This window comes from Gossypium hirsutum, chromosome D02 (assembly GCF_007990345.1).
Source record: "Gossypium hirsutum isolate 1008001.06 chromosome D02, Gossypium_hirsutum_v2.1, whole genome shotgun sequence".
NCBI classification, from domain to species: domain Eukaryota; kingdom Viridiplantae; phylum Streptophyta; class Magnoliopsida; order Malvales; family Malvaceae; genus Gossypium; species Gossypium hirsutum.
Genome location: NC_053438.1, coordinates 42,182,237 through 42,191,978, shown reverse-complemented (window position 1 = coordinate 42,191,978; position 9,742 = coordinate 42,182,237). Strand labels below are relative to the sequence as shown.

The 9,742-nt window shown below is 31.2% G+C and overlaps 2 long non-coding RNA genes across 2 annotated transcripts; one reads left to right on the top strand and one right to left on the bottom strand.

The window, feature by feature from the left end:
• Positions 1 to 3,051: 3,051 nt before the first annotated feature.
• LOC107908389 (uncharacterized) lies at positions 3,052 to 4,587 on the bottom strand. The gene is made up of 2 exons (XR_001687006.2): positions 4,257 to 4,587; positions 3,052 to 3,315 (listed from the first exon to the last, which is right to left on the bottom strand). It is a non-coding gene; the product is annotated as an uncharacterized lncRNA (long non-coding RNA).
• A 2,476-nt stretch (positions 4,588 to 7,063) lies between these two features.
• Positions 7,064 to 8,367, top strand: LOC107908390 (uncharacterized). The gene is made up of 3 exons (XR_001687007.2): positions 7,064 to 7,485; positions 7,852 to 7,966; positions 8,132 to 8,367. It is a non-coding gene; the product is annotated as an uncharacterized lncRNA (long non-coding RNA).
• Positions 8,368 to 9,742: the final 1,375 nt, after the last annotated feature.

The following is a 9,742-nucleotide window of genomic DNA, read 5'->3' as shown; positions in this document are numbered from 1 at the left end:
TAATTCTAAAAAGGTTGGATTAGTTGGATCAATATTGAATGATATGAGCAAGTACTCAACCGATACTTGCAGTAGACTTTAGACATAGAGCAATGTTCACACAGAAGGAAAACAATACAGGCTACCATATTAAGGCTTATAGACACGGACAAAGGTAACTTGAGGTTTTTGCTCTCGAAAGAAGCATACTATTTTAGAACTCTTCTAAGTAGTAAACTGAGCATGATTTTGTTAAGGCATTATTGATAGTAAGGGTAGATTCTTAGTAATCCTGACGTTCCAAATCAACATCATATATCCATTATTATTTGTCGTTGTATCTATATCATATCATTCTTAGTTATTTATTTGTTCTTTGTCGTTGTATCTATATCATATCATTCTTAGTTATGTATTTGTTCATTTACATAATATTCACGTAGTAATTCTCATAATTGCCATTACATTTCTATTCTCGTTTTGCCATAACATTTCCAAGTATTCATTAATTCTACACATTGCATACATCACTATCCCTTTAATTGTCAATGCATACTTACCATAGCTTTACCATAGCATTAATTACATTTTATTATAATAACTTGACTACTTTTGTGCCTCAATCTAATCCCTGTGGGAACGATACTCACTCATCACTTTATTACTTGGTTTGACGTGTATACTTGCACAAATTGCATATCATTTCACACACGACAGCAATCATAAGAAGAATGAAAAGCCATGGAAAAATTTAATGCCTTGTCTAGTTCCAACAAATTGCTTAAGTTTGACTTCATATGTAAGTGCTCACATTAGACTTTTTATTTATTTGTTAGATTTTGGTTTGCTCCCTCATTGGTTTCAACTATAGCTAAAATGATTGAAGAGCCGTGACTAGTTAATAAAGGCATAGCCTTGTCACCTTTGGAGTGACATCTACCAGAAATGGATAAAGTTGAGGGAAAGTTATGAGATCCATAGCAAGACCCTTGGGATCAAATTTGGTTGGTGATCAAAGATTTGCAAAATTGCATGTAGCTCCAAACATCATTGCAAATATCAAATGATGCAAATGAAAATATGAAGTACGATGAGCTTAAGTGTACCTAAACAAGTTTTATACAGGGCTATATTAGAGGTTGTAGGAGATGGGTGAACAATAAAACCCAATTTGAATTTGTTCTAGTAAACAAACGACAAAAGCTCCAAAGACCAAATGCCTTTAAGGATAACATTGAGAACAATAATAAGCTGTAACCTCTCTTCTCATGACTTGATTCATATTCAATTCAACCTCCCCATTTTCAGAAGGCATGCCTTTGTTTGTCACAAAATTTTCTTCAACCTTTTCTATTGAAAAAGGTTGCATGTCTTTCAACATTATTTCCCACCATTGCTGTAAATCCATACCAATCCATAGTATTTGTGTAATGCACAAACAATCCTTTATCATTAAAATATAGATAGAAACCATTTTATTAATTAGAACAAGTTGCACTAGGCCATTGCGCTTTTCCATTACCTAAAGCCTAGACTTTTAAGGGTCATAAATTTCAACAAGTTCATTTGCCTATATCATTAGTTGTATAAACATTTTCTAATTTAGCTCTAGCATCAACAAGCATCAACAAATAAAACCCAATAGAGATTCCTTCATATGTGTCCCAAGAAAAATTTTTGGTAACATAATATTGGACATGTAATATTGAAGAATTCATACCTGATTGCTTAACTAATTTCTCATTGTCATTTGATGATATGAAATTAGAGATGGGTTTAGTTGATGAAGGCAACCCCTTCTCATAACTTGACAATTATGGCCTTGATTCCGTACGCGGTTCCATACTGTGTTGAATGCATCACTAACCTACATATCACATGTAACACCCCTAACCCGTGTCCGTCGCCGAACTAAGGTTACGAGGTATTACCAAACAAAACACAGTTCAAAACAGACATTCTTTACAAATCATAGGCCCAGTAATGTATTCTCCCTTATAAAATTTTTCGAAATAAATTGATAAACCAACCTCTTATTCATACAAGTCAAAATCATTTATTCGAATCACAATCTAACCACACATATCATGCCTTATCGAACATTCTCTTATATGAACTATATTTCAATATCTAACCATTTCAATTACGTTTGCTAATTCAAAACTTTCAAGCCAAGCCATCAAATATCAAAACCAAACTAAATAACAAACGTAATATTTAATAAAAATTATACATACACCTGTTAAACTAATTTAGCCATATCTCACAGTTTAATAACCATTTGCACATAAAACGTTAGGTAACTTTATACATGACCAACTAAGTTTTTTTTACATCATCCAACCATGTGCATAACACCCTAAAACCAAAAGTCATTTCTAAATTCAATTACCAAATCATAGCATTTTAAACATTATAACCTTATGTACATTTTACTAAATCAAATTTAACCATTTTCGAATACAAATGCCAAGTCATAAAATATCTAATTTGCAAGCTAAATAGCATATCTAACATGTTATATTCAACCACACACATGAACCCCATACCTAATTCGCATGCGAATTATCATGCCTATAATTCATATACACAACCAATTAATATTTTCAATAATCAATCATTCAATTAACCTCCATATCAATTAGATCATATACATTCTTTGTCATTCAAAAATCGAGCCTAAATAGTCAAATACCATAGCCGAACATATAACTACCTATATATATAACACATTTTATAACCATCATTGAATCAATGATTTGACCTTTTTAAAACGAAACTACAAGCAAACATTAAATAGGCATATGTATTCATATCTCAAATGTCCAACAATTTAAAAAAAATAACCTTTCGGTTATCAAATTTAACTCAATAAATCATAACATCTCCATCACCCAGTCTATAAGATAAACATAGTATCTCATATCTTAACATCAAAACAATATGTCATTTATAGATATTCAAATGACCCCTTTTACCAAACCATATTATACCACTTTTCATGCCACCAAAGTAAGTTAATTAATAAGCCGAATATATACCCTACTTACCACTTCTCATTGCCAAATCATATAACCAACATCACAACATATTTACCATAAATCATACCTCTCAATTAAGCTTATAACATGACCAAAAATAATTGCCAACATTTGCATCATGAACAAGCCATTTTCGCATGGCTATATACATATACAAATTTCAAAAATCAAATATATCAAAACTAGCCTATACATGCCACATAACCAAATCTCAAAGCGTTTATTTACCGAAATGAATACGGGATAGTGTGATGAGATCTCCCAAGACTTCCAACCAGAGCAAGTCTCCGAAACTCTATAACATAGGAAAAACACACAGAGTAAGCTTTGAAAGCTTAGTAAGCCATAAGCAAATAAATCATTCCAATAATGTTTATAATTCAATTTAACTAAGCTGAATTTAAAAAATCTCAACCACATATACATTCATCATAATCTCAATTTCTTAAGACCACACTAGGTAACTTCACTAGAGTTAATTATGGATGGACATATAAACCGTTTTTTTCAAATTTATATATCTACCATTAGCTCATTCGTAGGATTAAGCTTCCACAATTTCATTACATACCAACCGAATCATGATCATTTATTACAATTTATTCGTAAAAAATATATCAATTTCTTTTTATACACTTCCAAGCCCGAATAAGCATAACAATTCACATCTCATTTTCACACAAATTATATAACAAATAATCATAATCATACTTACTTTCATTGCTCAAACTCATATTCATCATAAACATACCTGATTCGGCTGCACACTCATATACTCATTTATTTCTCGGAATACCCCGTTGAACCGTTCAGAATCAAATAGGATACTTGGATAGCTCAAAAAAAATCGTACAATGCCAACGTCCCAGACGTGGTCTTACATGTAATCAATATCGATGCCACTGTCCCAGACAGGGTCTTACACGAAATCAAATATGATGCCGATGTCCCAGACATGGTCTTATACATAAATCTCAAATCGATGCCAACGTCCCAGACGTGGTCTTACACGATAACATATATCGGAATCCTATGTCATGACATATGTATCCTAACTATTCCTATGGTTCGTACGGGGCTTTTCGGACGTCGTAATTCTATCGATTCAAGCTCGTAACTAGTTCTCCAACTCTAAATTCAATTCAGCATATGCACATATATTTATTAAAGATAAATTCAGCACATATAACATATATACATTCAAATTTAACAGCATTTATTTACTTATGAACTTACCTCGTACGAACGCGAACGGACCGGAACGACTAATCGATAACTTCCGATTTTCCCGATCCAAATCCGATTTCCACTTTTTCCAATCTAATTAATATCAAATTTAACTTAATTATTCAACATTTCATTAAATTTTCATTCAAGAACATATAAATGGAAATTTGCATTTTAGCCCCTAACATTTTGCATTTTTCTCAATTTAGTCCTTATTTCAAAATAACATAAAATACACAAAATTTCACTAAATCCTTGTTAGGCCGAATTCTACCCATACTACTAGCAGCCCATATTTTTAGTTTATTCACACATTTAACCTTGAATTTGTACACTTTTCTCAATTTAATCCTTAATACACATTTTTATCAAAAATCACTTAATTAAACATAATAATCTATCAACAAAAGTTTATATTTCATCATCAAACCACAAAAACATCAAGCTAACATCAATGGCAAATTTCAAAATCATCACCAATTCACAAAATTGAAGCATGGGCTTTAAAGAACACAAAGCAACGATCTCAAAAACGTAAAAATTATCAAAAACCGAACAAAGAACTAACCTTAATCAAAATTCAAAATGGCCGAACCCTTAGCTTGTTCTTTCCTTTTTCTTTTCTTTTACATTCGGTTAGTAGAAACAAAAGAAATGATAATGGCTTTTTAACTTATGTTTGTTTTTTTATTATAATAACTTTATAATATATTATTTATTATTATAACCTTTATAATTACTATAAAAACTATATAATATATACATAGTGCTGTCCATTCATTAATTCAATGGCAAAATTGCAACATGAAACCTTCATATTAAAAGAACAACCACTATTTGGCCTTTCTAAAAATAACCACTAAATTTTTATTTTACTCGATTAAGCCCTATTCTCAAATTAAGCACTCAAACAATAAAATTAATTCACGAAACTTTCACATATATAAATTCACACATAATAAACACAGAAAAAAAATATTAAAATATTTTTCAGACTCGGATGTGTGGTCCCGAAACCACTGTTCCGATTTGGGTCAAAATCGGGCTATTACATCACAGACTATCTCATCCACTCTCACAAGCATTTGATTGAGCACCAAGGGTGCTTTTGTGCGAAAGTTCTTATAATCATTTTGTATTTTGCTTTGCAACCACTCCAAATAATTATTGGTTTAAGACTCCAAATGTACAAGTAATTGATCAATGACCTCATTTGATAGCTTCATTCCATAACCAATCGTAGCAAAGATTGATGGCTCTAATACTTATTGATACGAGCCAAAATGTAGAGAGTAAAATTCACAAAGGAAAGAAGTAGAGGAAAGGAGAAGAGCGTTTAAGAATAAAAAAGAGAAACAGAGAAAAGAAAGAATTAAGAAAATGGATCTATTTATTTCGTATATTGATGTTTATACACATGAATGACTTTTACTTTTTATACAGGTAATGATCATGTTACATGATTTTTTTTCAATATTGCCATAGTAGTTAATACAAATACAATCTAGTTTATACAAATAACAAAAACTTATCTGTTTTTTAAATTAGCCCATATCATAGTGTAGGCAAATAACTACTATATTTACTTTTGGCTTTTTAAAAAAATTGCCAAAGATGATGGTTTAGAAAGAAGATAGAAATAAGTGGTTAGGGTGAGAAACAAGAAAAACTTATGACAAATTATATTTTGTATTTAGGATTTGGTTTTAGGTTATGTTTTTGTCCTAATCAATTAATCTTCCTTACATAGGTTAGATATCAAAGTTTTAGTCTTTTCAAAAGTTGTATGTATTTTAGGTGGTAAATATATAAATATGTGATATATTAATTAATAAATATGGTCGGGTTCACTTGAGTTTGGGCTTGAAAAATTTTGTCCGAGGCTAGGTCTAAATTTAATACGGGCTTTTTTCTGTTGCTTAAACTCATTTTTCAAGTCTAATTTTTTGCCTAAACCTATCTAAATTTCAAATGGGTCTTCAAACTTAAACAAATAACCTAACATTCGAATAAGTCTGACCATGTATCATATTAACTAAAAACAACCAAGTTAGAAAAAGTGGAAGTAAACTTTTTTCTTAAACATTTGAATTAAGGGTCTGTTTGATTGACAGAATTGATTTTCCGTAAATTATTTTCCAACTTTTCCAGCGTTTGTTTGGCGGAAAACATTTTCCATTTGAAAAATGAACTCCAAAACATGTGAAAATGGCTTACATTTTAGGGAAATTGTCTTACCCTTTTGAATTCGGTAAGACATTTTCCGGAAAATGACGCCTTCTCCTCCCCTCTCCCCTTCCCCTTCCCCTTCCCCTTTCCCCTTCCTTTTCCCTTTCCCTTTCTCTTGGGCTACAAATCAGTTTGGTCAAGGACCTTTTCTGGAAATTGAAGTTCGCCACTTGTTTAAATTATTATATCTATTTTTCCGGAAAAAAGAAAAACTTATCAGATTGTCAAGTTTCGAACATGGGATTTTCGTTCTGGCTCGCTCGCTTGTGTTCTTGTTCGAGCAAATCAGCTTTTTCCAATGCTTTTCGGGACTCTTTTTACCATTACAAATCTCAGCTTAATACTTGTCTGAAGAACTTACCATCCACCATTGCTGGGAAAACCAATAGCCATGCTTTTTCATGGTCCAACTGTTTGCTTCCTCTGGCTTTTGCTATTTCTGCTGGATCCCTTACTTTCCAATCCCACAACAATCATCCTTCACTCTACGAACCTTCTAATCTGGATTCTCAGTTTTTTTTATTTAATATATTCCATTGGTTTTTTTTGTCATTTTTGATTGAGTGAAATTTGAGTTTCAACTGGTAGAAAATTTTTAACTTTTTTTATGCCCTTTTGTTTTCCTTGGATAACTAAGAAATCATCCAAATAAATGTTCTGAATAAGATGTTTTGTAATGTCATGGAACTAGTACTAGGATTATGTTGAACTTGAACATGTAGCAAAACTGGAAACTTCTTACATAGGTCGGCTTCTAGCAGTACTTTGTGATAAACCATTTGAGAAGAGTCTCATTGTATTTTATTACATACATCTGAATATGATGTTTTGTAATGTCATGGAACTACTACAAAAATGTCTTGGTTCTTCTTGAGCAAGTATAAAATTTTAATTGTTCTTTTATGCTTGTAATCAGGTCCTTATAGTACCATATGGTGGAGCTACATCTATTGAGGGCCACACTTTGTCTCCTAATGGAGGTGTTTGCATTGACATGACCTTAATGAAGGTATATTTAATCATATTTCCTAGATAAATTAAAAAAAAAAAGATTGGAATGAACTCTTTTTAATTTTATACCATGCATTTTATTGATACTGTTTAATGTGCTTCCTAGTAATGGCTTCTAATGAAGTTTGTCCTGTAGCATGGGCTTTATTAGCATCTAGTCATTGTGGCACTCATTCTAAACATGTTTTGTATTGTTTGAGCTGAAGCTTTATTATAACACTCTTTTGACAATTATTTGACTTGAATTTGCAATTACTTTTGTGATAAAATCATCAATGTTCCATCGTGTAAAATGAATTTGCAATTCTATCCATTTGGTTTTTTAATTTGTGATATTAGGAGTGATTTTTTTTTAAATTTGTAGAGAGTTAAGGCGTTGCATATTTGGGACATGGATGTTGTAGTTGAGCCTGGAATTGGATGGATGGAACTTAATGAATACTTGGAGCCTTATGGTTTATTTTTCCCTGTTGATCCAGGTCAGTTTGTTAGAGTTATCCTTGCAACATATCATTTTCTTAATGAAAAATAACTTATTGCAACATTCAGCTACACTCCTTGATGAAAGCAGCATATATATTATATTATATATTATTTATTGGCTTGAGTGTAACATTATCATCTTAAACCATGTTGACCTGCAGGGCCTGGTGCAACAATAGGAGGCATGTGCGCAACACGCTGCTCTGGATCTTTAGCCATGATGTAGTTGCTACTCTACTACTGTCTTTCTTTGCATTCCCTAGTTGCCCTCTTAGTCTGTTGAAAAATTACATCTGAAATCTCTCTTACTGAGGTTTGTAGAATTTTCATTTCAGCAATTTTGTACCAAACAAGTGTATTCAGATATGAAATGATGGATGTTTTTTCTCCTGGAAAATGTATATCTCTGTTGTGCATGTAGATGAAGCCTGAAATAGACAAAAAGGGTTTGGAAGTGGCTTCAGGATTGTGTTTAAACTTCTGAAAGAATGCATAGGTGTTGATTCCTCACTAAAAACATTTTATGCGATTAGGGCACTTATGTCTTCAATGCCTATATAGTCCATGTTTTAGTTCACCATGGGTTAAACAATGGTCTACGGGCTTTTGTGTCCCTTTTGATAAAGAATAAACATTAAAACATTTAAATGCCTCACATACTGAGGATTCAGCTTGTGCCATTAGTGACCTTTTTCAGCAGAACAGTACTTATATAACCTTTCTTTGCTTTAAGGGTGCCTGTTGAAGACTTCAATATTGTGACATTGCATTGTAAAATGCATGCTTGTGATAGTTTCTTAACTCGGTAAGTTAGATGCCATTGGTTTCCTGAAGAAAACTTCATTATTGTCCTGCATGTTCTGATGCATTACAAGGCTAGAAGGTGAATATTGCTAATAATATCTCAAATTAACCTTTCTTTGATGTGCAAACATGATGCAATAATATTTTAAGAAAACTGTCAATGAAGGCTATATGTACCCTTTAATTGGTTATCATCTTTCAGAATCATGCACAGTAAGAAGCATAAAAAAATTTGGCTTCAAAAATTTTCTTAAGGTTGAAGATATTGATACTTTTTAATGTGGTGTAATATTAGTTATGCACTTGAACAATGTTGTTATTATATGGTGTACTACTAATTATGCATTTGGATAATATTATTAATTTCTAATATTAATTGTGGTTTGGAAGCTAATTTATAATTATTCAATCCTTGTTTTTTATTTTTTTATAACACAATTACAAATAATTTATTTGACTTTGGTTGTTTTTAATTTATAACGGTTTATATAAAATAGCTTAATAATTGAATATTATTATATATTTAATTTGATTTATTTATTTATAAATAAATCATTGCAACATATGTAAAAACAATTTAAAATATAAATTTATTAATATGCATATTAATATATGTAAAAACAACTTTTCCAGAAAATATTTTCAGGAAATTTGCCAAACAACAGAAAATATTTTACACAGGTTCATCTAAACACCAGAAAATATTTTCAGTAAATCATTTTCCAGAAAAGTAAATCATTTTCCAAAAATCATTTTCCGAAAAACATTTTACTGGCAAACAAACGGTCACTCTGTCATTCCGACCCAAACAACATGGACAATGGTGGTAATAAAAAAATCTTAACTAAAAACATTTATTAAAAAAAGCCTTTTATATTTTTACCCTAAAAAAACTTCACTAAAAAATAATTAAAAAAGAACTATAGCGTTTGCCCTTTACATTTTTACCCTTTATCTGATTCAACAAT